This window comes from Crocodylus siamensis, chromosome 2, assembly GCF_052110815.1.
Source record: "Crocodylus siamensis isolate JL-2025a chromosome 2, ASM5211081v1, whole genome shotgun sequence".
NCBI lineage: Eukaryota > Metazoa > Chordata > Crocodylia > Crocodylidae > Crocodylus > Crocodylus siamensis.
In genome coordinates, this window is record NC_143396.1 from 140,698,630 (window position 1) to 140,707,584 (window position 8,955).

An 8,955-nucleotide genomic window follows, 5' to 3' on the forward strand; every position below is an offset into this window, starting at 1 on the left:
TGCTGCATTGCCCATCTCCCTGGAGAACATCTGTCCCAACTTCTTTGGACATTTTCTTTAAGAAAGCAGACAAGTCCAGAGACTACATGCCATCAAGGACTGTGAGCAGGAGATAGACTCCTACTGCCAGGCCCTTCTCCCCCAGGAGCCGGAGGGTAGACCCCAGTCTCCCTCCAGGACAAGGGAGGACTCCAAGACCTCCCAGTCTGTCTAGTCAAGGGGATGGACCAAGGTGGTCAAGGGCCCTAAGGCCCACCACACCAAGGCCCCTGCCCTGCCAGACCTTAACAACAGGTACGAACCTCTTGCAGCCCCAGCAGAGCCTGCTGAGTTGCCAGCTCCTGCAGGCAACACAGGCCCAACTACAGCTACTGCCCCCGCTCTCCCTGAGACAAAAATGTAAAGTGTTTGTTGTGGGAGACTCCATCCTGAGGGGGACTGAGGGGGTAATCTACCGCCCCAACCCCTTAGCCCACAAAGTCTGCTGCTTCCCAGAGGCCCGCATCTGAGACACTGCGGAGAAGATCCCTAAGCTCCTCCAGCCCACAGACCACTATCCCATGCTCCTTATTCATGTGGGCACCAATGACATGTCTCGAAGTGCTCCCAGCCAGATCATGAGGCACTACAGGGATTTGGGAGCGGGACTAAAGGGTCTTGGGGCACAGGTGGTGTTCTCTTCAATCCTCCCAGTCTTGGGATATGGGCTGAGGAGGGAGAGGAGGATCCAGGTAGTTAACCAAAGACCGTGGCGCTGGTGTCATCCGGAAGGCTTTGGCTTTCATGATCACAGCCCGCTCTTTGACGAGAGAAGCAGTGAGTTTCTGGGAAGAGATGGCCTCCACCTCTCTACCCTGGGGAGGAGGCTCTTCTCAGCCAGACTGGCAGACCTGACTGACTCCACCAGGCTTTAAAATTCACCTGCCAGGGGGCGGCGGGACTACCGCCACTGCTGGCCCACTGAGCAACCCTTGCAAAGCCAGCAGGCCAAGGCACTTAAGGGAGCCCACCCCTCCCCCAGCCCTGGTACAATCTGTGGGCAAGAGCCCCCATAGGGACACTTGCCTGCCTGTACACAAATGCCAGGAGCTTGGGGAATAAGCAGGAGGAACTTGTCCTCCTGCTTAACACAAATAATTACAACAGCATAAGGATAACGGAGACCTGGTGGGACTCCACCCATGACTGGACCACAGGTATAGGTAGCTATATCTTGTACAGGAGAGATTGAGTAGATAAAAGAGGTGGAGGTGTAGCTCTCTATGTTAAGGAAAGATACGCATCCCTGCAAGCTGACAACTGGAAACTCTCTGGGTTAAAATCCATGGGGAACACGGCACAGTGGACACAATGGTGGGAGTCTATTACAGACCTCCCACCCAAAGTCAAGAGCTTGACCAGGAGCTCGCCCGGGAACTGGCTGAGGCCGCATGCTCCAGGACCATGGTTGTCATGGGTGATTTCAATTACCCAGACATCTCGTGGGAGTATCACTCAGAAAACACTGAGCAGTTGCAAAGCTTCCTATCATGCATTGGTGACCTCTACCTGACTCAAGAAGTCTACAGGCCAACGAGAGGTAAAGTGCTGCTCAACTTGGTACTGGCTACTGGGGATGACCTAGTGATTGATGGAAAGCTAGGCGACAGTGACCACGAGCTGATCACCTTCACCATCCACCGTAAAGCTGGCAAGTTAGTCAGCAACACTGAAATCCTTGACTTCAGGAAAGCTGACTTTGACAAGCTCAGAAGGCTTGTCATTGAGGCCCTAAGGGACCACAACCCCAGGAGGAGGGAAGTCCAGGAAGAGTGGTTGCTCCTCAAGGGAGCAATCCTCAATGCACAAGCTAACTCTATTCCATCTCAGAGGAAAGGCAGCAAGAGGGCACAGCAGCCCCCCTGCCTCTCCAGGGATCTAGAAGACCTCCTGAGGCTAAAAAGAAAGGTGATGGGATTCACCTCCAAAGAGGAATATTCTGCACTGGGCCACTCCTGCAGGGAGCAAACCAGGAAAGCCAAGGCTGCAACTGAACTCCAAATAGCTTCAAGCATCAAGGACAATCAAAAGTACTTTTTCAGATATGTTGGGAGCCGGAGGAAAAGAAACGGCAACATTGGACCCCTTATGAGCTAGATGGGACAACTGATACCCAAAAAAAAGCCAGCCTATTAAATGGGTACTTTGCATCAGTCTTTTATCGGTCCCATGGGATGCCCATGCCTGCTACGGGACAGGGAGGTCCAGGTGAGGGAGATCCCCTGCCCTCCATCAATGCTGATCTCGTGAAGGAACATCTTGAGAGGTTGGATACCTTCAAGTAAGCTGGCCCTGACAATCTACACCCCAGGGTACTCAAGAAGCTGGTAAGCATCACAGCACAGCCCCTGGCACAGATCTTTGAGAACTCCTGGCGCTCTGGTGCAGTGCCCAAAGACTGGAAGAAGGCCAATGTGGTGCCTGTCTTCAAGAAAGGGACGAAAGTGGATCTGGCAAACTATAGGCCTATCAGCCTGACTTCTATCCCAGGGAAGATCTTACAAAAGTTTATTTAAGAGGCCATCCTTAATGGACTGGCCGACGCCAACATCCTGAGGGATAGCCAGCAACGGGTTTGTTGTGCATAGGTCTTGCTTGACCAACCTCATTTCCTTCTAGGACCAGGTGACCTATCGCCTGGACAAGGGAGAAGAGATTGATGTCATATATCTTGACTTCAGAAAAGCCTTCGATCTGGTATCCCATGATCACCTCTCGGCAAAACTGGCCAACTGTGGCCTTGGGTCCACCACGATACGCTGGCTGGGAAATTGGCTCTGTGGTCGGACCCAGAGGGTAGTAACTGACAGAAGTCAATCGTCATGGTGCCCTGTGACCAGTGGGGTCCCCCAAGGCTCTGTCTTTGGACCCATATTGTTCAACATCTTCATTAATGATGTGGACACTGGAGTCAGAAGTGGACTGGCCAAGTTCGCCGATGACACCAAACTTTGGGGCAAAGCATCCACACCAGAAGACAGGAGGGTGATCCAGGCTGACCTAGACAGGCTCAGCTAATGGGCAGACGAGAACCTGATGGTGTTTAATGCTGAAAAATGCAAGGTTCTCCACCTTGCGGGGGAAAACCTGCAGCATCCTTATAGTCTTGGTAGCGCTACGCTGGCTAGCACTACTGAACAAAGGGACTTGGGGGTCATCATTGACCACAAGACGACCATGAGCCTGCAGTGCAATGCTGCAGCTAGTAAAGCAAGCAAAACGCTGGCTTGCATCCATAGATGCTTCTCAAACAAATCCCAGGACAACATTCTCCCCTTGTACTCAGCCTTGGTGAGGCCGCAGCTGGAGTAGTGTGTCCAGTTTTGGGCTCCTCAATTCAAAAAGGATGCGGAAAAGCTTGAGAGAGTCCAGAGAAGAGCCACGCATGATCAGAGGTCAGGAAAACAGACCTTATGACAACAGGTTGAGAGCCATGGGGCTCTTTAGCCTGGAAAAGCACAGGCTCAGGGGTGACCTGATGGCCACCTATAAATTTATCAGAGGTAACCACCAGTATCTGGGATGTCCCAGGGGCCGGGGTGACCCTGAAAACTGACCAGCAGCAGGAGTCAACGCTCCGGGGAGAGCCACGTGGCTTGTGAGCCGGCTCTTTATACAGCTGTGGCCAGCTGGTGACGTCAGTGTAGAACACCGGCTGGCGAAGATAAAAACGGCGGCAGCTGCAAAGGAAGGGGTGGATGGCCCTGAAGAGGGAAATCCGCCAACGGAGGAAGAAGAAGGGGAGGCCCCACGGCGTCCAAGGAAGGACGAGGAGCCAGAGCTGGAGGAGCCAGAGGGAAGGAGCCAGCGGCAGCGTCCGGGAGTCGGCAGCAGGCAGGAGGCAGCGGGACTGGAGCGCGGTGAAAGGAAGCCACCGCAGAGGACCCATCAGAGCCAGGTGCACTCGGGGCGCGGTGGGGCAGCAAGAGTCCATAAGGAGAAGCCAGATCAGGGCGGGGCCACCGCTGGGACTGCGGATGCCCAAGCCCATTTGGAAGCGTAGATCCTAAGGACTGAGGGTCTGGAGCCAGATCCATAACTATAGAGGCTCAACCCTCTGAGTATAGGGAATAGGGGTAAAGGAAGGCAGCAGCAGGGCAAGAGAAGTCACGTGCCACTTCCTCAGGGCCAGCTCCAGAAGGTGGCGTAAGGCCGGGGTGCAGGGGTGGTTGGAACCCCGTGTACGTCCATTGGGTGGACCCGGGCAAAGAGAACCCATCAGACGACTCCCCCCATTGACAATACATCAAGATGTGGCAGGCGAGAGCAGGGCGGTGACGCGGTGAAAGAACATCTGTTTTGCCGTCAGGAGCGAACAAAGCCCGGTGGGTACATGAGGGAACGTTTGTTCACCAGAGCGCCCCAAGGGATGACGAGGTCAAATGGTTATAACTCCTGCAAGACTGTTTCAGGCTGGACATAAGGAAGAATTTCTTTACTGTCTGAGCCCCCAAGGTATAGAACAGCCTGCCATTGGAGGTGGTTCAAGCACCTACATTCAACACCTTCAAGAGTAAATTGGATGCTTATCTTGCTGGGATCCTATGACCCCAGCTGACTTCCTGCCCTTTGGGCGGGGGGCTGGACTCGATGATCTTCTGAGGTCCCTTCCAGCCCTAATATCTATGAAATCTATGAAACTTCAGCCAAGCCTCCTGAGAAGACTTCAGCCAATAACCCTTCAAAAAGTCCAACCAAGAGCCCTTCAAAAAGTCCAGCAAAGTCACCTCAAAGAAGTCCTTCCAAATCAACATGACTACCATTTACAATACAAACACATAAATGTAGCTATATTACTCATCTATAATTGATTGAGTACAAAATTCTGGATTATTGTTGGTGAAAATAGGGTATTGGTCCTTGGTTTAGGAACCAACCCCCCCATTTATAACATTGTTTCCTATGAGAAAATCGGTTCTGAGTTACAATGTTTCAACTTAAGACATAGTATTCAGGAACCAATTGTGTCATAAGTCCAAGGACTGCCCAGGTGCAAGGAGAGCTCCAGAGCCACTCCTGCCCCATGCCAGCCAGGAGCTGTAAGGAGCAGTTGTGTGGGTGCCATGTATAGCTGGAGATAGAAGCATGGTGGAGGACAGGTTCTTCCTTCCAGCACCTGCTCCTGGCCAGGAGGAATCATTTTGGCGGGCTGGGGGGCAGCGGGGCGGGGGGGGAAGCAGCAGGTGCAGAAAAAGGAAGAGGAAACCTGCCCACTGCTGCCACAGCACCTGGCATAGCTGTTCCCTTCAGCCTGCAGCTGGAGCAGGGCAGGAGTGGCTCTGGGGCTCCCTCTGTGTCCAGAACAAGCATGGGCAGCAGCAGCAGCAGAATGGGCGTGCAACTGCATATACCCCCCTGTAAGTAACTTTGTTGCCTTTTCTGTTACTCTAATTAAAAAGACAATTGGGCAGGGGAGCAGGGTTAAAGAATCAACTCCCCTATTCATGGCTTTTAATCTAGAATCCTTCTCGGATAACACAGGTCAAGCACTCAGCAAGTGTATACTGCAATAGGTACACTGTCTTCGAAGAAACTATTTAGATTTAGAGAGGTCAAATTTAGTAAGACTGCAGGTCAAATCCTGCATGTTACTGTTGTGATGACATGATCAGTCAGGAAATGAAACAAAGGTAGAAAAGCTCCAAATAAATGGAGCATACTGTGTAAGTGAGAACAGATGCCCTTTCACATTAGAACTCCATGCTGTTCTGCATCTTGAGTTAGAGGGAGTGGCTATATCCAATGAGCATCCATCTGACCCCAGCAGTCTTTCCCACCCAAGTTGGTAGTTGGGTGGTTGTTTGGTTGGTAGGTGGGGTCGGAAGGGACCTGAGCAGATCATCAAGCCCGACCCCCTGCCCTGGGCAGGAAAGAATGCTGGGGTCAAATGACCCCAACTAGGTGTCTATCTAGCCTCCTTTTAAAGACCCCCAGGGTAGGAGCCAGAACCACTTCCCTTGGAAGTTGGTTCCAGATCCTAGCCACCCTGACTTTGAAGTAATGCCTCCTGATATCTAGCCTGAATCTACTCTCCATCAACTTATGGCTGTTATTCCTTGTTACTCCCCGTAGCGCCCGTTGCCTGCTGTTCCCCCTTGGTCAGTTTATAGATGGCCACCAGATACCCTCCCAATGTTCTCTTGTAGAGGCTGAACAGGTTCAGGTCCCATAGCCTCCCTTTGTAGGGCCTGCCCTGCTGCCCCCAATCATGTGAGTGGCTCTCCTCTGGATCCTCTTGATGCTGGCTACATCCATCCTGAAGTGCAGCACCCAGAACTGGATGTAGTACTCCAACTGCAGTCTGACCAATGTCACATAGAAGGGGAGGATCAACCTTCTTGGACCTGCTTGTGATGCATCTGTGGATGCATGACAAGGTGCGGTTAGCCTTCCTGACTGCATCCCCACATTGTCGACCCATATTCATCTTGAAGTCAATAATGACTCCAAGATCCTTTTCTGCTCTGACTGATGAGAAGGGAGTTCCCCAGCCTGTAGGTATGCTTCTGGTTCTTCCTTGCAACTGTCAGTATTGAAACCCATCCTATTCTTATCCTCCGACCCCTGTAGCCTGTCCAGATCTAATTGCAGCCTGTCCCTCTTCTCTAGTGTGCCCACTTCTCCCCACATCATAGTGTCATCTGCGAATCTGAATAAGGTGCTTTCACCCCCTCGTCCAGGTTGCTGATGAAGATGTTGAACAATGCGGACCCGAGGACCGAGCCCTGGGGCACCCCACTGCCCACATCCCTCCAGGTCGAAAATGGCCCATCCACTACCACTCTCTGGGTGCGGCCCTCCAGCCAGTTGGCGACCCATCTGGCCATGCAGGCATTGACACCACAGTCACCTAATTTTTTAATGATAATGAGGTGAGAGATGGTGTTAAAGGCCCTCCTAAAGTCCAGAAAGACTACGTTCACCGCATCACCTGCAACTAAGGCTTTTGTGACCTGGTTGTAGAAGGCCAGCAAGTTGGTCTAACAGGACCTGCCTCTAATGAACCCATGTTGATTGCCCCTAGGCATAACCTCTCCTGCTGGTCCCTCGCAGATGTGCTCCTGGATAATTTTCTCAAAGAGCTTCCCCAGGACCGAGGTAAGACTAACGGGCCTATAGTTTCCTGGGTCTTCCTTCCTCCCTTTTTTGAAAATGGGGACCACATTGGCCCTTTTCCAGTCCTCTGGCACCTTGCCAGAGCACCATGAGTGCTCATAAAGCCATGCCAGGAGTCCCACAATGACCTCTGCTAATTCCTTCAGCACTCTGGGGTGGAGATCATCAGAACCTGCTGATTTGAACATTTCTAGTCCCATGAGAAGTTCCCTGACTAGGTCCTCACTGACCCTGGGCCTGGCTGTGCCTCCGCGAGGACCATCGGGGATCCTGGTCGGGGGGATGACCTGGTCCCTGCTCAGAAAAATGGAGGCAAAGAAATTGTTAAAGAGATTAGCTTTGTTGTCTGGTGCAACCACCAGATTTCCTAGCGTGTCCTGCAGAAGTCCCACGTTACCTGGTACCTTCTTTTTACCCCCTATGTATTTAAAAAAGGTCTTGTTATCCTTGATCCAGGTTGCTAGCCCCAGATCTATCTCTGCTTTAGCCTTCCTAACAGCCCCCCTACAATCTTAAGCCAAGGAGGTATAATCCTCTTTGGTCATGGCCCCTCCATTCCATTGGGTGTACGCCTTTTTTAGCTTTGAGACATTCCTGGATGCTTTTGGTGAGCCATGGGGGCTTTTGAGCACTCTTGCTCCCTTTGATCTGTGTTGGGATTGTCACCCTTTGGGCTTGGAGGATCGTCTCCTTAAGGAACCACCACTCTTCTTGGACTCCCAACTCCCCTCCCTTCCAAGCCCTCAGAGCCCCCCCGACTAGTCTCCTTACCTCATTGAAATCCACCCTCCTGAAGTCCAGGGCTGCTGCCTTGTTGCAAGCCTCTGACATCTTGTGCTGGATGGTGAATTCCAGTAGGCAATGTTCACTATCGCCCAGGTGGTCCCCTCACCAGGTCATCGCCTGTGGCCAGGACCAGGGCCAACAAGGCATTTCCCCTGGTGGAACTGCGCACCTCTTGCGTTAGATGGAGATCCTGTAACTCAGCTAAGAACCTACATGAGCAGTCAGACCTGGCTGACTGCTCTTCCCAGCAGATGTCCAGATAGTTTAGGTCACCCATGATCACCACATCCTTTGACTTAACTGCAAGCTGACCTGAGAATTCCCAGTCTAGTTCTTCTCCCTGGTTAAATGGCCTGTAGTAGACACCCACTGTTAAGTCCCTTTCTCCCTGACCCTCTTGTATTTTGACCCAAAGCACTTCAGTCTGCCCCTCCTCTGACCCAGTGTTGTTTGTTGAGGATGTGAATTGCTCTTTAACGTAGAGTGCCACACCCCCACCTTTCTTCCCTGTTCTATCCCTCTTGTACAACCTATACCCTTGATGTTCACTTCCCAGTCATGTGTTGGATCCCACCAAGTTTCAGTGAGCCCCTCTGTGTCTGGGTTTGTGTTAGCTAGCAGGGGAGCTGGACCTGATGGTTTTGAAAGGTCCCTTCCAGCCCCCAACTTCTTTGAATCTTTTATTAGACCACCTAAATAGTTGGGGGAAAGTTCTTTGCAAGCCTTTGGACACAAATACCCTTCATCATAGGGAGACCTGACAAAGGGTGTTTGTGCCCAAAAGCTTGCAAAGAACTTTTCTAACTATTTAGTTGGTCTAATAAAAGATATCACATTTACCCAAAGAACCTTGTCTGCCTATGTCTTTAGATCAGCACAGCTACAATCAACAACCCATTTATATACCAATAATTTCTAGAGCAACATGGGGAAGGGAAGTTCCCAAAGGAGGTGGTACTTAAAGGAATATGGATTTTGGTGTTAACATGGTAAGAAAACTATAGCACCATTGAT